The sequence below is a fragment of the Odontesthes bonariensis genome, chromosome 18 (genome assembly GCF_027942865.1).
Source record: "Odontesthes bonariensis isolate fOdoBon6 chromosome 18, fOdoBon6.hap1, whole genome shotgun sequence".
NCBI classification, from domain to species: domain Eukaryota; kingdom Metazoa; phylum Chordata; class Actinopteri; order Atheriniformes; family Atherinopsidae; genus Odontesthes; species Odontesthes bonariensis.
Genome location: NC_134523.1, coordinates 30,754,220 through 30,776,629, shown reverse-complemented (window position 1 = coordinate 30,776,629; position 22,410 = coordinate 30,754,220).

Sequence of the window (22,410 nt, the reverse complement as noted above, 5' to 3'; positions counted from 1 at the left end):
CGCTTAGATCATGATGTCTGATAAGAGGTGGGGCTTGTTATATTAATTCCCCATTGATCATGATGTCTGATAATAGGAGGTGGGTGTTGTTATGATCATTTGTTTCCCTTTGATAATGATGTCTGATGGTAGGAGAAGGGACTTGTTATTATCAATCCCCTTTGATCATGATGTCTGATAATAGGAGGTGGGGGTTGTTATGATAATTCCCCTTTAGTCATGATGTCTGATAGTAGAAGGCGGGGCTTCTTAGGATAATTCCCCTTTGATCATGATGTCTGATAGTAGGTGGGGCTTGTTATGATAATTTCCATTTGATCATGATGTCTGATAGTGGGAAGCGTGGTTTGTTATGTTAATTCTCATTTGATCATGATGTCTAATAGTAGCAGGCCGGGCTTGTTATGTTCATTCCCCATTGATCATGATGTCTGATAGTAGGAGGCGGGGCTTTTTATGATAATTCCCCTTTGATCATGTCTGATTGGAGGCGTGGCTTTTTATGATAATTCCCCTTTGATCATGTCTGATTGGAGGCGTGGCTTGTTATGATAATTCCCCTTTGATCATGATGTCTGATAGTAGGAGGCGGGGCTTTTTATGATAATTCCCCTTTGATCATGATGTCTGATAGTAGGAGGCGTGGCTTGTTATGATAATTCCCCTTTGATCATGATGTCTGATAGTAGGAGGCGGGGCTTGTTATTTTAATTGACCATTGATCATGAAGTCTGATAGTAGGAGGCAGGGCTTGTTATGTTAATTCCCCTTTGATCATGATGTCTGATTGGAGGTGGGGCTTGTTATGATAATTCCCCTTGATCATGATGTCTGCTGGTAGGATTCGGGGCTTGTTATGATAATTTCTCTTTGATCATGATGTCTGATAGTAGGAGGCGGGACTTGTTATGTTAATTTCAAATTGATCATGATGTCTGATAGGAGGCGGGGCTTGTTATGATAATTCCCCTTTGATCATGATGTCTGATAGTAGGAGATGGGGCTTTTTATGATAATTCCCCTTCGATCATGATTTCTGATAGGAGGCGGGACTTGTTATGATAATTCACCATTGATCATGATGTCTGATGGTAGGAGTTGGGGTTTGTTATGTTAATTGACCATTGATCATGAAGTCTGATAGTAGGAGGCGGGACTTGTTATGTTAATTTCCAACTGATCATGATGTCTGATAGGAGGCGGGGCTTGTTATGATAATTCCCCTTTGATCATGATGTCTGATAGTAGGAGGTGGGGCTTTTTATGATAATTCCCCTTTGATCATGATATCTGATGGTAGGATGCGGGGCTTGTTATGATAATTTCTCTTTGATCATGATGTCTGATAGTAGGAGGCGGGACTTGTTATGTTAATTTCCAATTGATCATGATGTCTGATTGGAGGCAGGGCTTGTTATGATAATTACCCTTTGATCATGATTTCTGAATGGAGGCAGGGCTTGTTATGATAATTACCCTTTGATCATCATGTCTGATAGTAGGAGGCGGGACTTGTTATGATAATTTCTCTTTGATCATGATGTCTGATAGTAGGTGGCGGGACTTGTTATGTTAATTTCCAATTGATCATGATGTCTGATTGGAGGCAGGGCTTGTTATGATAATTACACTTTGATCATCATGTCTGATCGGAAGTTAGGCTTGTTATGATAATTCCCCTTTGATCATGATGTCCGATAGTAGGAGGTGGGGCTTTTTATGATATTTCCCCTTTGATCATGATTTCTGATAGGAGGCGGGGCTTGTTATTATAATTCCCCTTTGAAAATGATGTCTGATAGTAGGAGGGGGGACTTGTTATGATAATTCCCCATTGATCATTATGTCTGATGGTAGGAGTTGGGGTTTGTTATGTTAATTGACTATTGATAATGATGTCTGATTGGAGGCAGGGCTTGTTATGATAATTACCCTTTGATCATGATGTCTGATAGCAGGAGGCGGGACTTGTTATGTTAATTCCCCATTGATTATGACGTCTGATAGTAGGAGGCGGGGCTTGTTATGTTAATTACCAATTGATCATGATGTTTTAGAGGAGGCGGGGCTTGTTATGAAAATTCCCCTTTGATCATGATGTCTGATAGTAGGAGGCGGGACTTGTTATGATAATTCCGCATTGATCATGATGTCTGATTGGAGGCAGGGCTTGTTATGATAATTACCATTTGATCATGATTTCTGATAGTAGGAGGCGGGACTTGTTATGTTAATTCCCCATTGATTATGATGTCTGATAGTACGAGGCGGGGCTTGTTATGTTAATTCCCCATTGATCATGATGTGTGATAGTAAGAGGCGGGGCTTGTTATGATAATACCCCTTTGATCATGATGTCTGATTGGAGGTGGGGCTTGTTATGATAATTCCCCTTTGATCATGATGGCTGATGGTAGGATGCGGGGCTTGTTATGATAATTTCTCTTTGATCATGATTTCTGATGGTAGGAGGCGGGGCTTTTTATGTTAATTCCCCATTGATCATGATGTCTGATGGTATTAGGCGGGACTTCTTATGTTAATTCCCCTTTGATCATGTCTGATTTGAGGCGTGGCTTGTTATTATAATTCCCCTTTGATCATGATGTTTGATAGTAGGAGGCGGGGCTTCTTAGGATAATTTCCCTTTGATCGTGATGTCTGATAGTAGGAGGTGGGGCTTGTTTTGATTATTCCCCTTTGATCATGATGTATGATGGTAGGAGGTGGGGCTTGTTATGTTAATTCCCCATTGATCATGATGTCTGATAATAGGAGGTGGGGTTTGTTATGATCATTTGTTTCCCTTTGATCATAATGTCTGATGGTAGGAGGAGGGGCTTGTTAATTCCCCTTTGACCATGTCTGATAGGAGGCGGGGCTTGTTATGATAATTCCGCTTAGATCATGATGTCTGATAAGAGGTGGGGCTTGTTATATTAATTCCCCATTGATCATGATGTCTGATAATAGGAGGTGGGTGTTGTTATGATCATTTGTTTCCCTTTGATAATGATGTCTGATGGTAGGAGAAGGGACTTGTTATTATCAATCCCCTTTGATCATGATGTCTGATAATAGGAGGTGGGGGTTGTTATGATAATTCCCCTTTAGTCATGATGTCTGATAGTAGAAGGCGGGGCTTCTTAGGATAATTCCCCTTTGATCATGATGTCTGATAGTAGGTGGGGCTTGTTATGATAATTTCCATTTGATCATGATGTCTGATAGTGGGAAGCGTGGTTTGTTATGTTAATTCTCATTTGATCATGATGTCTAATAGTAGCAGGCCGGGCTTGTTATGTTCATTCCCCATTGATCATGATGTCTGATAGTAGGAGGCGGGGCTTTTTATGATAATTCCCCTTTGATCATGTCTGATTGGAGGCGTGGCTTTTTATGATAATTCCCCTTTGATCATGTCTGATTGGAGGCGTGGCTTGTTATGATAATTCCCCTTTGATCATGATGTCTGATAGTAGGTGGCGGGGCTTGTTATGTTAATTCCCCTTTGATCATGATGTCTGATAGGAGGCGGGGCTTGTTTTGATTATTAGCCTTTGATCATGATGTCTGATAGGAGGAGGCGGGGCTTGCTATGTTAATTCCCCATTGATCATGATGTCTGATAATAGGAGGTGGGTGTTGTTATGATCATTTGTTTCCCTTTGATAATGATGTCTGATGGTAGGAGAAGGGACTTGTTATTATCAATCCCCTTTGATCATGATGTCTGATAGTAGAAGGCGGGGCTTCTTAGGATAATTTCCCTTTGATCGTGATGTCTGATAGTAGGTGACGGGGCTTGTTATGTTAATTCCCCATTGATCATGATGTCTGATAGTAGGAGGCGGGGCTTTTTATAATAATTCCCCTTTGATCATGATGTCTGATAGTAGGAGGCGGGACTTGTTATGTTAATTCCCCTTTGATCATGTCTGATTGGAGGCGGGGCTTGTTATGTTAATTCCCCTTTGATCATGATGTCTGATAGGAGGCGGGGCTTGTTTTGATTATTACCCTTTGATCATGATGTCTGATAGGAGGAGGTGGGGTTTGTTATGTTAATTGACCATTGATCATGAAGTCTGATAGTAGGAGGCAGGGCTTGTTATGTTAATTCCCCATTGATCATGATGTCTGATAGTAGGAGGCAGGGCTTGTTATGTTAATTCCCCATTGATCATGATGTCTGATTGGAGGCGGGGCTTGTTATGATAATTACCCTTTGATCATGATGTCTGATTGAAAGCGGGGCTCTTTATGATAATCCCCATTGATCAAGATGTCTGATAGTAGGAGCCGGGACTTGTTATGTTAATTCCCCATTGATCATGATATCTGATAGTAGGTGACGGGCTTGTTATTATCATTCCCCTTTGATCATCATGTCTGATAGTAGGAGATGGAACTAGTTATGATCATTCCCCTTTGAACTTGATATCTGATGGTAGGAGGCGGGGATTGTTATCATCAATCCACTTTGATCATGATGTCTGATAGTAGGAGGCGGGACTTGTTATGTTAATTCCCCATTGATTATGATGTCTGATGGTAGGAGGTGGGGTTTGTTATGTTAATCGACCATTGATCATGAAGTCTGATAGTATGAGGCGGGGCTTGTTATGTTAATTCCCCATTGATCATGATATCTGATAGTAGGAGGCGGGGCTTGTTATGATAATTTCCCTTTGATCATGATGTCTGTCTGATAGTAGGAGGCGGGGCTTGTTATGATAATTTCCCTTTGATCATGATGTCTGTCTGATAGTAGGAGGCGGGGCATGTTAAGGAAATTCCCCTTTGATTATGATGTCTGATAGTAAGAGGCAGGGCTTTTTGAGTTAATTCCACTTTGATCATGATGTCTGATAGGAGGCGGGGCTTGTTTTGATTATTCCCCTTTGATCATGGTGTCTGATAGTAGGAGGCGGGACTTGTTATTATCATTCCCCTTTGATCATTATGTCTGAGAGTAGGAGGCGGGGCTTGTTATGTTAATTCCCCATTGATCATGATGTCTGATAGTAGGAGGCGGGACTTGTTATGTTAATTCCCCATTGATTATGATGTCTGATAGTAGGAGGCGGGGCTTGTTATGTTAATTCCCCATTGATCATGATGTCTGATAGTAGGAGGTGGGGTTTGTTATGTTAATTCCCCATTGATCATGATGTCTGATTGGATGCAGGGCTTGTTATCATAATTTCCCTTTGATCATGATGTCAGATTGGAGGTGGGGCTTGTTATGATAATTCCCCTTTGATCGTGATGTCTGATAGGAGGTGGGGCTTGTTATGATAATTCTCCTTTGATCATGATATATGAGAGTAGGAGGTGGGGCTTGTTAAGATAATTCCCCTTTGATCATGATGTCTAATAGTAGGAGGCGGGACTTGTTATGATAATTCCCCATTGATCATGATGTCTGATGGTAGGAGGCGGGGCTTGTTATGTTAATTCCCCATTGATCATGATGTCTGATAGGAGGCGGGACTTGTTATGTTAATTCCCCATCGATCATGATGTCTGCTAGTAGAAAGCGGGGCTTGTGATGTTAATTCCCCATTGATCATGATGTCTGATAGGAGGCGGGGCTTGTTATGATAATTCCCCTTTGATCATGATGTATGATAGTAGGAGGCAGGGCTTGTTATGTTAATTCCCATTTCATCATTATTGCTGATGGTAGGAGGCGGGGCTTGTTATTCTAATTCCCTTTGATCATGATGTGTGATAGTAATAGGCGGGACTTGTTATTTTAATTGCGCTTTGATCATGATGTCTGATAGTAGGAAGCAAGGCTTGTTATGATAATTCCCCTTAGATCATGATGTCTGATGGTAGGAGGCAGGGCTTGTTATGTTAATTACCCTTTGATTATGATGTCTGATAGTAGGAGGCAGGGCTTGTTATTATAATTCCGCTTAGATCATGATGTCTGATGGTAAGAGGTGGGGCTTGTTATGTTAATTCCCCATTGATCATGATGTCTGATAATAGGAGGTGGGGGTTGTTATGATCATTTGTTTCGCTTTGATCAAGATGTCTGATGGTAGGAGGAGGGGCTTGTTATTATCATTCCCCTTTGATCATGATTTCTGATGGTAGGAGGCGGAACTAGTTATGTTAATTCCCATTGGATCATGATGTCTGATAGGAGGTGGGCCTTTTTTGATTATTCCCCTTTGATCATGGTGTCTGATAGTAGGAGGCGGGGCTTGTTATGTTAATTCCCCATTGATCATGATGTCTGATAGTAGGAGGTGGGGCTTGTTGTGTTAATTCCCCATTGATCATGAAGTCTGATAGTAGGAGGCAGGGCTTGTTATGTTAATTCCCCATAGATCATGATGTCTGATTGGAAGTAGGGCTTGTTATGATAATTACCCTTTGGTCAAATATGTCTGATAGCAGAAGGCGGGACTTGTTATGTTAATTCCCCTTTGATCATGATGTCTGATAGTAGGAGGCGGGACTTGTTATGTTAATTCCCCATTGATTATGATTTCTGATGTTAGGAGGTGGGGTTTGTTATGTTAATCGACCATTGATCATGAAGTCTGATAGTATGAGGCGGGGCTTGTTATGTTAATTCCCCATTGATCATGATATCTGATAGTAGGAGGCGGGGCTTGTTATGATAATTTCCCTTTGATCATGATGTCTGTCTGATAGTAGGAGGCGGGGCATGTTAAGGAAATTCCCCTCTGATCATTATGTCTGATGGTAGGAGGCGGGACTTGTTATCATCATTCCCCTTTGATCATGATGTCTGATAGTAGAAGGCGGGGCTTCTTAGGATAATTCCCCTTTGATCATGATGTCTGATAGTAGGTGGGGCTTGTTATGATAATTTCCATTTGATCATGATGTCTGATAGTGGGAAGCGTGGTTTGTTATGTTAATTCTCATTTGATCATGATGTCTAATAGTAGCAGGCCGGGCTTGTTATGTTCATTCCCCATTGATCATGATGTCTGATAGTAGGAGGCGGGGCTTTTTATGATAATTCCCCTTTGATCATGTCTGATTGGAGGCGTGGCTTTTTATGATAATTCCCCTTTGATCATGTCTGATTGGAGGCGTGGCTTGTTATGATAATTCCCCTTTGATCATGATGTCTGATAGTAGGAGGCGGGGCTTTTTATGATAATTCCCCTTTGATCATGATGTCTGATAGTAGGAGGCGTGGCTTGTTATGATAATTCCCCTTTGATCATGATGTCTGATAGTAGGAGGCGGGGCTTGTTATTTTAATTGACCATTGATCATGAAGTCTGATAGTAGGAGGCAGGGCTTGTTATGTTAATTCCCCTTTGATCATGATGTCTGATTGGAGGTGGGGCTTGTTATGATAATTCCCCTTGATCATGATGTCTGCTGGTAGGATTCGGGGCTTGTTATGATAATTTCTCTTTGATCATGATGTCTGATAGTAGGAGGCGGGACTTGTTATGTTAATTTCAAATTGATCATGATGTCTGATAGGAGGCGGGGCTTGTTATGATAATTCCCCTTTGATCATGATGTCTGATAGTAGGAGATGGGGCTTTTTATGATAATTCCCCTTCGATCATGATTTCTGATAGGAGGCGGGACTTGTTATGATAATTCACCATTGATCATGATGTCTGATGGTAGGAGTTGGGGTTTGTTATGTTAATTGACCATTGATCATGAAGTCTGATAGTAGGAGGCGGGACTTGTTATGTTAATTTCCAACTGATCATGATGTCTGATAGGAGGCGGGGCTTGTTATGATAATTCCCCTTTGATCATGATGTCTGATAGTAGGAGGTGGGGCTTTTTATGATAATTCCCCTTTGATCATGATATCTGATGGTAGGATGCGGGGCTTGTTATGATAATTTCTCTTTGATCATGATGTCTGATAGTAGGAGGCGGGACTTGTTATGTTAATTTCCAATTGATCATGATGTCTGATTGGAGGCAGGGCTTGTTATGATAATTACCCTTTGATCATGATTTCTGAATGGAGGCAGGGCTTGTTATGATAATTACCCTTTGATCATCATGTCTGATAGTAGGAGGCGGGACTTGTTATGATAATTTCTCTTTGATCATGATGTCTGATAGTAGGTGGCGGGACTTGTTATGTTAATTTCCAATTGATCATGATGTCTGATTGGAGGCAGGGCTTGTTATGATAATTACACTTTGATCATCATGTCTGATCGGAAGTTAGGCTTGTTATGATAATTCCCCTTTGATCATGATGTCCGATAGTAGGAGGTGGGGCTTTTTATGATATTTCCCCTTTGATCATGATTTCTGATAGGAGGCGGGGCTTGTTATTATAATTCCCCTTTGAAAATGATGTCTGATAGTAGGAGGGGGGACTTGTTATGATAATTCCCCATTGATCATTATGTCTGATGGTAGGAGTTGGGGTTTGTTATGTTAATTGACTATTGATAATGATGTCTGATTGGAGGCAGGGCTTGTTATGATAATTACCCTTTGATCATGATGTCTGATAGCAGGAGGCGGGACTTGTTATGTTAATTCCCCATTGATTATGACGTCTGATAGTAGGAGGCGGGGCTTGTTATGTTAATTACCAATTGATCATGATGTTTTAGAGGAGGCGGGGCTTGTTATGAAAATTCCCCTTTGATCATGATGTCTGATAGTAGGAGGCGGGACTTGTTATGATAATTCCGCATTGATCATGATGTCTGATTGGAGGCAGGGCTTGTTATGATAATTACCATTTGATCATGATTTCTGATAGTAGGAGGCGGGACTTGTTATGTTAATTCCCCATTGATTATGATGTCTGATAGTACGAGGCGGGGCTTGTTATGTTAATTCCCCATTGATCATGATGTGTGATAGTAAGAGGCGGGGCTTGTTATGATAATACCCCTTTGATCATGATGTCTGATTGGAGGTGGGGCTTGTTATGATAATTCCCCTTTGATCATGATGGCTGATGGTAGGATGCGGGGCTTGTTATGATAATTTCTCTTTGATCATGATTTCTGATGGTAGGAGGCGGGGCTTTTTATGTTAATTCCCCATTGATCATGATGTCTGATGGTATTAGGCGGGACTTCTTATGTTAATTCCCCTTTGATCATGTCTGATTTGAGGCGTGGCTTGTTATTATAATTCCCCTTTGATCATGATGTTTGATAGTAGGAGGCGGGGCTTCTTAGGATAATTTCCCTTTGATCGTGATGTCTGATAGTAGGAGGTGGGGCTTGTTTTGATTATTCCCCTTTGATCATGATGTATGATGGTAGGAGGTGGGGCTTGTTATGTTAATTCCCCATTGATCATGATGTCTGATAATAGGAGGTGGGGTTTGTTATGATCATTTGTTTCCCTTTGATCATAATGTCTGATGGTAGGAGGAGGGGCTTGTTAATTCCCCTTTGACCATGTCTGATAGGAGGCGGGGCTTGTTATGATAATTCCGCTTAGATCATGATGTCTGATAAGAGGTGGGGCTTGTTATATTAATTCCCCATTGATCATGATGTCTGATAATAGGAGGTGGGTGTTGTTATGATCATTTGTTTCCCTTTGATAATGATGTCTGATGGTAGGAGAAGGGACTTGTTATTATCAATCCCCTTTGATCATGATGTCTGATAATAGGAGGTGGGGGTTGTTATGATAATTCCCCTTTAGTCATGATGTCTGATAGTAGAAGGCGGGGCTTCTTAGGATAATTCCCCTTTGATCATGATGTCTGATAGTAGGTGGGGCTTGTTATGATAATTTCCATTTGATCATGATGTCTGATAGTGGGAAGCGTGGTTTGTTATGTTAATTCTCATTTGATCATGATGTCTAATAGTAGCAGGCCGGGCTTGTTATGTTCATTCCCCATTGATCATGATGTCTGATAGTAGGAGGCGGGGCTTTTTATGATAATTCCCCTTTGATCATGTCTGATTGGAGGCGTGGCTTTTTATGATAATTCCCCTTTGATCATGTCTGATTGGAGGCGTGGCTTGTTATGATAATTCCCCTTTGATCATGATGTCTGATAGTAGGTGGCGGGGCTTGTTATGTTAATTCCCCTTTGATCATGATGTCTGATAGGAGGCGGGGCTTGTTTTGATTATTAGCCTTTGATCATGATGTCTGATAGGAGGAGGCGGGGCTTGCTATGTTAATTCCCCATTGATCATGATGTCTGATAATAGGAGGTGGGTGTTGTTATGATCATTTGTTTCCCTTTGATAATGATGTCTGATGGTAGGAGAAGGGACTTGTTATTATCAATCCCCTTTGATCATGATGTCTGATAGTAGAAGGCGGGGCTTCTTAGGATAATTTCCCTTTGATCGTGATGTCTGATAGTAGGTGACGGGGCTTGTTATGTTAATTCCCCATTGATCATGATGTCTGATAGTAGGAGGCGGGGCTTTTTATAATAATTCCCCTTTGATCATGATGTCTGATAGTAGGAGGCGGGACTTGTTATGTTAATTCCCCTTTGATCATGTCTGATTGGAGGCGGGGCTTGTTATGTTAATTCCCCTTTGATCATGATGTCTGATAGGAGGCGGGGCTTGTTTTGATTATTACCCTTTGATCATGATGTCTGATAGGAGGAGGTGGGGTTTGTTATGTTAATTGACCATTGATCATGAAGTCTGATAGTAGGAGGCAGGGCTTGTTATGTTAATTCCCCATTGATCATGATGTCTGATAGTAGGAGGCAGGGCTTGTTATGTTAATTCCCCATTGATCATGATGTCTGATTGGAGGCGGGGCTTGTTATGATAATTACCCTTTGATCATGATGTCTGATTGAAAGCGGGGCTCTTTATGATAATCCCCATTGATCAAGATGTCTGATAGTAGGAGCCGGGACTTGTTATGTTAATTCCCCATTGATCATGATATCTGATAGTAGGTGACGGGCTTGTTATTATCATTCCCCTTTGATCATCATGTCTGATAGTAGGAGATGGAACTAGTTATGATCATTCCCCTTTGAACTTGATATCTGATGGTAGGAGGCGGGGATTGTTATCATCAATCCACTTTGATCATGATGTCTGATAGTAGGAGGCGGGACTTGTTATGTTAATTCCCCATTGATTATGATGTCTGATGGTAGGAGGTGGGGTTTGTTATGTTAATCGACCATTGATCATGAAGTCTGATAGTATGAGGCGGGGCTTGTTATGTTAATTCCCCATTGATCATGATATCTGATAGTAGGAGGCGGGGCTTGTTATGATAATTTCCCTTTGATCATGATGTCTGTCTGATAGTAGGAGGCGGGGCTTGTTATGATAATTTCCCTTTGATCATGATGTCTGTCTGATAGTAGGAGGCGGGGCATGTTAAGGAAATTCCCCTTTGATTATGATGTCTGATAGTAAGAGGCAGGGCTTTTTGAGTTAATTCCACTTTGATCATGATGTCTGATAGGAGGCGGGGCTTGTTTTGATTATTCCCCTTTGATCATGGTGTCTGATAGTAGGAGGCGGGACTTGTTATTATCATTCCCCTTTGATCATTATGTCTGAGAGTAGGAGGCGGGGCTTGTTATGTTAATTCCCCATTGATCATGATGTCTGATAGTAGGAGGCGGGACTTGTTATGTTAATTCCCCATTGATTATGATGTCTGATAGTAGGAGGCGGGGCTTGTTATGTTAATTCCCCATTGATCATGATGTCTGATAGTAGGAGGTGGGGTTTGTTATGTTAATTCCCCATTGATCATGATGTCTGATTGGATGCAGGGCTTGTTATCATAATTTCCCTTTGATCATGATGTCAGATTGGAGGTGGGGCTTGTTATGATAATTCCCCTTTGATCGTGATGTCTGATAGGAGGTGGGGCTTGTTATGATAATTCTCCTTTGATCATGATATATGAGAGTAGGAGGTGGGGCTTGTTAAGATAATTCCCCTTTGATCATGATGTCTAATAGTAGGAGGCGGGACTTGTTATGATAATTCCCCATTGATCATGATGTCTGATGGTAGGAGGCGGGGCTTGTTATGTTAATTCCCCATTGATCATGATGTCTGATAGGAGGCGGGACTTGTTATGTTAATTCCCCATCGATCATGATGTCTGCTAGTAGAAAGCGGGGCTTGTGATGTTAATTCCCCATTGATCATGATGTCTGATAGGAGGCGGGGCTTGTTATGATAATTCCCCTTTGATCATGATGTATGATAGTAGGAGGCAGGGCTTGTTATGTTAATTCCCATTTCATCATTATTGCTGATGGTAGGAGGCGGGGCTTGTTATTCTAATTCCCTTTGATCATGATGTGTGATAGTAATAGGCGGGACTTGTTATTTTAATTGCGCTTTGATCATGATGTCTGATAGTAGGAAGCAAGGCTTGTTATGATAATTCCCCTTAGATCATGATGTCTGATGGTAGGAGGCAGGGCTTGTTATGTTAATTACCCTTTGATTATGATGTCTGATAGTAGGAGGCAGGGCTTGTTATTATAATTCCGCTTAGATCATGATGTCTGATGGTAAGAGGTGGGGCTTGTTATGTTAATTCCCCATTGATCATGATGTCTGATAATAGGAGGTGGGGGTTGTTATGATCATTTGTTTCGCTTTGATCAAGATGTCTGATGGTAGGAGGAGGGGCTTGTTATTATCATTCCCCTTTGATCATGATTTCTGATGGTAGGAGGCGGAACTAGTTATGTTAATTCCCATTGGATCATGATGTCTGATAGGAGGTGGGCCTTTTTTGATTATTCCCCTTTGATCATGGTGTCTGATAGTAGGAGGCGGGGCTTGTTATGTTAATTCCCCATTGATCATGATGTCTGATAGTAGGAGGTGGGGCTTGTTGTGTTAATTCCCCATTGATCATGAAGTCTGATAGTAGGAGGCAGGGCTTGTTATGTTAATTCCCCATAGATCATGATGTCTGATTGGAAGTAGGGCTTGTTATGATAATTACCCTTTGGTCAAATATGTCTGATAGCAGAAGGCGGGACTTGTTATGTTAATTCCCCTTTGATCATGATGTCTGATAGTAGGAGGCGGGACTTGTTATGTTAATTCCCCATTGATTATGATTTCTGATGTTAGGAGGTGGGGTTTGTTATGTTAATCGACCATTGATCATGAAGTCTGATAGTATGAGGCGGGGCTTGTTATGTTAATTCCCCATTGATCATGATATCTGATAGTAGGAGGCGGGGCTTGTTATGATAATTTCCCTTTGATCATGATGTCTGTCTGATAGTAGGAGGCGGGGCATGTTAAGGAAATTCCCCTCTGATCATTATGTCTGATGGTAGGAGGCGGGACTTGTTATCATCATTCCCCTTTGATCATGATGTCTGATAGTAAGAGGCAGGGCTTTTTGAGTTAATTCCACTTTGATCATGATGTCTGATAGGAGGCGGGGCTTGTTTTGATTATTCCCCTTTGATCATGGTGTCTGATAGTAGGAGGCGGGACTTGTTATTATCATTCCCCTTTGATCATTATGTCTGAGAGTAGGAGGCGGGGCTTGTTATGTTAATTCCCCATTGATCATGATGTCTGATAGTAGGAGGCGGGACTTGTTATGTTAATTCCCCATTGATTATGATGTCTGATAGTAGGAGGCGGGGCTTGTTATGTTAATTCCCCATTGATCATGATGTCTGATAGTAGGAGGTGGGGTTTTTTATGTTAATTCCCCATTGATCATGATGTCAGATTGGAGGTGGGGCTTGTTATGATAATTCCCCTTTGATCGTGATGTCTGATAGGAGGTGGGGCTTGTTATGATAATTCTCCTTTGATCATGATATATGAGAGTAGGAGGTGGGGCTTGTTAAGATAATTCCCCTTTGATCATGATGTCTAATAGTAGGAGGCGGGACTTGTTATGATAATTCCCCATTGATCATGATGTCTGATGGTAGGAGGCGGGGCTTGTTACGTTAATTCCCCATTGATCATGATGTCTGATAGGAGGCGGGACTTGTTATGTTAATTCCCCATCGATCATGATGTCTGCTAGTAGAAAGCGGGGCTTGTGATGTTAATTCCCCATTGATCATGATGTCTGATAGGAGGCGGGGCTTGTTATGATAATTCCCCTTTGATCATGATGTATGATAGTAGGAGGCAGGGTTTGTTATGTTAATTCCCATTTCATCATTATTGCTGATGGTAGGAGGCGGGGCTTGTTATTCTAATTCCCTTTGATCATGATGTGTGATAGTAATAGGCGGGACTTGTTATGTTAATTGCGCTTTGATCATGATGTCTGATAGTAGGAAGCAAGGCTTGTTATGATAATTCCCCTTAGATCATGATGTCTGATGGTAGGAGGCAGGGCTTGTTATTATAATTCCCCATTGATCATGATGTCTGATTGGATGCAGGGCTTGTTATGATAATTCCCCGTTGATCGTGATGTCTGATAGGAGGTGGGGCTTGTTATGATAATTCTCCTTTGATCATGATATATGAGAGTAGGAGGTGGGGCTTGTTAAGATAATTCCCCTTTGATCATGATGTCTAATAGTAGGAGGCGGGACTTGTTATGATAATTCCCCATTGATCATGATGTCTGATAGTAGGAGACAGGGCTTGTTATGTTAATTACCATTTGATCATTATTGCTGATGGTAGGAGGTGGGGCTTGTTATTTTAATTCCCCTTAGATCATGATGTCTGATAGTAGGTGGCGCGGCTTGTTATGTTAATTCCCCTTTGATCATCATTTCTGATAGGAGGCGGGGCTTGTTTTGATTATTCCCCTTTTATCATGATGTCTGATAGTAGGAGGTGGGGCTTGTTATTTTAATTCCCCTTAGATCATGATGTCTGATAGTAGGAGGCAGGGCTTGTTAGGATAATTTCCCTTTGATCATGATGTCTGATAGTAGGTGGCGCGGCTTGTTATGTTAATTCCCCTTTGATCATGATGTCTGATAGGAGGCGGGGCTTGTTTTGATTATTCCCCTTTGATCATGATGTCTGATAGTAGGAGGTGGGGCTTGCTATTTTAATTCCACATTGATCATGATGTCTGATGGTAGGAGGCGGGGATTGTTATCATCATTCCTCTTTGATCATGATGTCTGATAGTAGGAGGTGGGGCTTGTTATGTTAATCCTCACTTGACCATGATTTCTGATTGTAGGAGGCGGGGCTTGGTATGCTAATTCCCATTTGATCATGATGTCTGATGGTAGGAGGCGGGGCTTGTTATGTTAATTCTCCTTTGATCATCATTTATGATAGTAGGAAGTGGGGCAAGTTAAGATAATTCTCCTTTGATCATGATATAATATAGTAGGAGGCAGGGTGTGATATGTTAATTCCCATTTGATCATTATTGCTGATGTTAGGAGGCGGGGCTTGTTATTTTAATTCCCCTTTGATCATGATGTCTGATAGTAGGAGGTGGGGCTTGTTATGTTAATTACCCTTTGATCATGATGTCTGATAGTAGGAAGCAAGGCTTGTTATGATAATTCCCCTTAGATCATGATATCTGATAGTAGGAGGCAGGGCTTGTTATGTTAATTACCCTTTGATTATGATGTCTGATAGTAGGAGGCAGGGCTTGTTATTATAATTCCGCTTAGATCATGATGTCTGATGGTAAGAGGTGGGGCTTGTTATGTTAATTCCCCATTGATCATGATGTCTGATAATAGGAGGTGGGGGTTGTTATGATCATTTGTTTCCCTTTGATCAAGATGTCTGATGGTAGGAGGAGGGGCTTGTTATTATCATTCCCCTTTGATCATGATGTCTGATAATAGGAGGTGGGGGTTGTTATGATCATTTGTTTCCCTTTGATTTTAATGTCTGATAGTTGGTGACAGGGATTGTTATTATCATTCCCCTTTGATCATGATTTCTGATCGTAGGAGGCGGAACTTGTTATGTTAATTCCCATTTGATCATGATGTCTGATAGGAGGTGGGGCTTGTTTTGATTATTCCCCTTTGATCATGGTGTCTGATAGTAGGAGGCGGGGCTTGTTTTGTTAATTCCCCATTGATCATGATGTCTGATAGTAGGAGGTGGGGTTTGTTATGTTAATTGACCATTGATCATGAAGTCTGATAGTAGGAGGCAGAGCTTGTTATGTTAATTCCCCATTGATCATGATGTCTGATTGGAGGCGTGGCTTGTTATCATAATTTCCCTTTGATCATGGTGTCAGATTGGAGGTGGGGCTTGTTATGATAATTCCCCTTTGATCGTGATGTCTGATAGGAGGTGGGGCTTGTTATGATAATTCTCCTTTGATCATGATATATGAGAGTAGGAGGTGGGGCTTGTTAAGATAATTCCCCTTTGATCATGATGTCTAATAGTAGGAGGCGGGACTTGTTATGATAATTCCCCATTGATCATGATGTCTGATGGTAGGAGGCGGGGCTTGTTATGTTAATTCCCCATTGATCATGATGTCTGATTGGAGGCAGGGCTTGTTTTGATAATTACCCTTTGATCATGATGTCTGATAGGAGGCGGGACTTGTTATGTTAATTCCCCATCGATCATGATGTCTGCTAGTAGAAAGCGGGGCTTGTGATGTTAATTCCCCATTGATCATGTCTGATAGGAGGCGGGGCTTGTTATGATAATTCCCATTTGATCATGATGTATGATAGTAGGAGGCAGGGCTTGTTATGTTAATTCCCATTTCATCATTATTGCTGATGGTAGGAGGCGGGGCTTGTTATTCTAATTCCCTTTGATCATGATGTGTGATAGTAATAGGCGGGACTTGTTATGTTAATTGCGCTTTGATCATGATGTCTGACAGTAGGAAGCAAGGCTTGTTATGATAATTCCCCTTAGATCATGATGTCTGATGGTAGGAGGCAGGGCTTGTTATTATAATTCTGCTTAGATCATGATGTCTGATGGTAAGAGGTGGGGCTTGTTCTGTTAATTCCCCATTGATCATGATGTCTGATAATAGGAGGTGGGGGTTGTTATGATCATTTGTTTCCCTTTGATCAAGATGTCTGATGGTAGGAGGAGGGGCTTGTTATTATCATTCCCCTTTGATCATGATGTCTGATAATAGGAGGTGGGGGTTGTTATGATCATTTGTTTCCCTTTGATTTTAATGTCTGATAGTTGGTGACGGGGATTGTTATTATCATTCCCCTTTGATCATGATTTCTGATGGTAGGAGGCGGAACTAGTTATGTTAATTCCCATTTGATCATGATGTCTGATAGGAGGTGGGCCTTTTTTGATTATTCCCCTTTGATCATGGTGTCTGATAGTAGGAGGCGGGGCTTGTTATGTTAATTCCCCATTGATCATGATGTCTGATAGTAGGAGGTGGGGCTTGTTATGTTAATTCCCCATTGATCATGAAGTCTGATAGTAGGAGGCAGGGCTTGTTATGTTAATTCCCCATAGATCATGATGTCTGATTGGAAGTAGGGCTTGTTATGATAATTACCCTTTGATCAAATATGTCTGATAGCAGAAGGCGGGACTTGTTATGTTAATTCCCCATTGATTATGATGTCTGATAGTAGGAGGCGGGGCTTGTTATGTTAATTCCCCATTGATCATGATGTCTGATAGTAGGAGGTGGGGCTTGTTATGTTCATTCCCCATTGATCATTATGTCTGAGAGTAGGAGACAGGGCTTTTTATGATAATTCCCCTTTGATCATGATGTCTGATAGGAGATGTGGCTTGTTATGATAATTCCCCATTGATCATGATGTCTGATGGTAGGAGGTGGGGTTTGTTATGTTAATTGACCATTGATCATGAAGTCTGATAGTAGGAGACAGGGCTTTTTATGATAATTCCCCTTTGATCATTATGTCTGATAGTAGGAGGTGGGGCTCGCTATGTTAGTTCCCCATTGATCATGATGTCTGATAGTCGGAGGCGGGGCATGTTATCATAAGTCCCCATTGATCATGATGTCTGATATTAGGAGGCGGGGCTTGTTATGTTAATTCCACATTGATCATGATGTCTGATTGGAAGCGGGGCTCTTTATGATAATCCCCTTTGATCATGATGTCTGATAGTAGGAGGCGGGACTTGTTATGTTAATTCCCCATTGATCATGATGTCTGATAGTAGGTGATGGGGCTTGTTATTATCATTCCCCTTTGATCATTATGTCTGATAGTAGGAGGTGGGCCTAGTTATGATAATTCTCCTTTGATCATGATGTCTGATCGGAGGTGGGGCTTATGATAATTCCCCTTTGATCTTGATATCTGATGGTAGGAGGGGGGGATTGTTATTATCAATCCTCTTTGATCATGATGTCTGATGGTAGGAGGTGGGGGTTGTTATGATCATTTGTTTCCCTTTGATCATGATGTCTGATAGTAGGAGGTGGGGCTTTTTATGATAATTCCCCTTTGATCATGATTTCTGATAGGAGGCGGGGGTTGTTATGATCATTTGTTTCCCTTTGATCATGATGTCTGATAGTAGGTGACGGGGCTTGTTATGATAATTCCCCATTGATCATGATGTCTTATGGTAGGAGTTGGGGTTTGTTATGTTAATTGATCATTGATCATGATGTTTGATAGGAGGCGGGGCTTGTTATGTTAATTCCCCTTTGGTCATGATGTCTAATTGGAGGCAGGGCTTGTTATAATAATTACCCTTTGATCATGATGTCTGATAGTAGGAGGCGGGACTTGTTATTTTAATTCCCCATTGATTATGATGTCTGATAGTAAGAGGCGGGGCTTGTTATGTTAATTCCCAATTGATCATGATGTTTGATAGGAGGCGGGGCTTGTTATGTTAATTCCCAATTGATCATGATGTTTGATAGGAGGCGGGGCTTGTTATAATAATTACACTTTGATCATGATGTCTGATAGTAGGAGGCGGGACTCGTTATGTTAATTCCCCTTTGATCATGATGTCTGATTGTAGGTGGGGCTTGTTATGATAATTTCCCTTTGATCATGATGTCTGATGGTAGGATGCGGGGCTTGTTATGATAATTTCTCTTTGATCATGATTTCTGATAGTAGGAGGTGGGGCTTGTTATGATAATTCCCCTTTGATCATGATGTCTGATAGTGGGTGGGGCTTGTTATGATAATTTCCCTTTGATCATTATGTCTGAGAGAAGGAGGCGGGGCTTGTTGTTTTAATTACCCTTTGATTATGATGTCTGATAGTAGGAAGCAGGGCTTGTTATGATAATTCCCCTTAGGTCATGATGTCTGATGGTAGGAGGTGGGGCTTGTTATGTTAATTCCCCATTGATCATGATGTCTGATAGTAAGAGGCGGGGCTTGTTATGTTAATTCCCAATTGATCATGATGTTTGATAGGAGGCGGGGCTTGTTATGTTAATTCCCAATTGATCATGATGTTTGATAGGAGGCGGGGCTTGTTATGATAATTCCCCTTTGGTCATGATGTCTGATAGTAGGAGGCGGGACTTGTTATGATAATTCCCCATTGATCATGATGTCTGATAGTAGGAGGCGGGACTTGTTATGTTAATTCCCCATTGATTATGATGTCTGATAGTAAGAGGCGGGGCTTGTTATGTTAATTCCCAATTGATCATGATGTTTGATAGGAGGCGGGATTTGTTATGTTAATTCCCAATTGATCATGATGTTTGATAGGAGGCGGGGCTTGTTATAATAATTACACTTTGATCATGATGTCTGATAGTAGGAGGCGGGACTCGTTATGTTAATTCCACATTGATCATGATGTCTGATAGTAGGAGGCGGGGCTTGTTATGATAATTCCCCTTTGATCATGATGTCTGATTGGAGGTGGGGCATGTTATGATAATTTCCCTTTGATCATGATGTCTGATGGTAGGATGCGGGGCTTGTTATGATAATTTTTCTTTGATTATGATTTCTGATAGTAGGAGGTGGGGCTTGTTATGATGATTTCCCTTTGATCATTATGTCTGAGAGCAGGAGGCGGGGCTTGTTGTTTTAATTACCCTTTGATTATGATATCTGATAGTAGGAGGCAGGGCGTGTTATGATAATTCCCCTTAGATCATGATGTCTGATGGTAGGAGGTGGGGCTTGTTATGTTAATTCCCCATTGATCATGATGTCTGATAATAGGAGGTGGGGGTTGTCATGATCATTTGTTTCCCTTTGATCATGATGTCTGATGGTAGGAGGAGGGGCTTGTTAATTCCCCTTTGATCATGTCAGTTAGGAGGCGGGGCTTGTTATGATAATTCCCCTTTGATCATGATGTCTGATAGTAGGTGGGGCTTGTTATGATAATTTCCATTTGATCATGATGTCTGATAGTGGGAAGCGTGGTTTGTTATGTTCATTCCCCATTGATCATGATGTCTGATATTAGGAGGCGGGGCTTTTTATGTTAATTCCCCTTTGATCATGTCTGATTGGAGGCGTGGCTTGTTATGATAACTCCCCTTTGATCATGTCTGATAGTAGGAGGCGGGGCTTCTTAGCATAATTTCCCTTTGATCATGATCTCTGATAGTAGGTGGCAGGGTTTGTTATGTTAATTCCCCTTTGATCATGATGTCTGATAGTAGGAGGCAGGGCTGTTTAATTAATTCCCCTTTGATCATGATGTGTGATAGGAGGCGGGGCTTGTTTTGATTATTCCCCTTTGATCATGATGTCTGATAGTAGGAGGTGGGGCTCGCTATGTTAGTTCCCCATTGATCATGATGTCTGATAGTCGGAGGCGGGGCATGTTATTATAAGTCCCCATTGATCATGATGTCTGATATTAGGACGCGGGGCTTGTTATGTTAATTCCCCATTGATCATGATGTCTGATTGGAAGCGGGGCTCTTTATGATAATCCCCTTTGATCATGATGTCTGATAGTAGGAGGCGGGACTTGTTATGTTAATTCCCCATTGATCATGATGTCTGATAGTAGGTGATGGGGCTTGTTATTATCATTCCCCTTTGATCATTATGTCTGATAGTAGGAGGTGGGCCTAGTTATGATCATTCTCCTTTGATCATGATGTCTGATGGGAGGTGGGGCTTGTTATGATAATTCCCCTTTGATCTTGATATCTGATGGTAGTAGGGGGGGATTGTTATTATCAATCCTCTTTGATCATGATGTCTGATGGTAGGAGGTGGGGGTTGTTATGATCATTTGTTTCCCTTTGATCATGATGTCTGATAGTAGGTGACGGGGCTTGTTATTATCATTCCCCTTTGATCATGATGTCTGATGGTAGGAGGCGGAACTTGTTATGTTAATTCCCATTTGATCATGATGTCTGATAGGAGGCGGCGCTTGTTATGTTAATTCCCCATTGATCATGATGTCTGATGGTAGGAGGTGGGGTTTGTTATGTTAATTGACCATTGATCATGAAGTCTGATAGTAGGAGGCAGGGCTTGTTATGTTAATTCCCTATTGATCATGATGTCTGATAGTAGGAGGCGGGACTCGTTATGTTAATTCCCCATTGATCATTATGTCTGATAGTAGGAGGCGGGGCTTGTTATGATAATTCCCCTTTGATCATGATGTCTGATTAGAGGTGGGGCTTGTTATGATAATTCCCCTTTGATCATGATGTCTGATGGTAGGATGCGGGGCTTGTTATGATAATTTCTCTTTGATCATGATTTCTGATAGTAGGAGGCGGGGCTTGTTATGATAATTCCCCTTTGATCATGATGTCTGATAGTAGGAGGCAGGGCTTGTTATGATAATTCCCCTTAGATCATGATGTCTGATGGTAGGAGGTGGGGCTTGTTATGTTAATTCCCCATTGATCATGATGTCTGATAATAGGAGGTGGGGGTTTTCATGATCATTTGTTTCCCTTTGATCATGATGTCTGATGGTAGGAGGAGGGGCTTGTTAATTCCCCTTTGATCATGTCAGTTAGGAGGCGGGGCTTGTTATGATAATTCCCCTTTGATCATGATGTCTGATAGTAGGTGGGGCTTGTTATGATAATTTCCATTTGATCATGATGTCTGATAGTGGGAAGCGTGGTTTGTTATGTTCATTCCCCATTGATCATGATGTCTGATATTAGGAGGCGGGGCTTTTTATGTTAATTACCCTTTGATCATGTCTGATTGGAGGCGTGGCTTGTTATGATAATTCCCCTTTGATCATGATGTCTGATAGTAGGAGGCGGGGCTTCTTAGCATAATTTCCCTTTGATCATGATCTCTGATAGTAGGTGGCAGGGTTTGCTATGTTAATTCCCCTTTGATCATGATGTCTGATAGTAGGAGGCAGGGCTGTTTAATTAATTCCCCTTTGATCATTATGTGTGATAGGAGGCGGGGCTTGTTTGGATTATTCCCCTTAGATCATGATGTCTGATAGTAGGAGGCGGGACTTGTTATGTTAGTTCCCCATTGATCATGATGTCTGATAGTCGGAGGCGGGGCATGTTATTATAAGTTCCCTTTGATCATTATGTCTGATAGTAGGAGGTGGG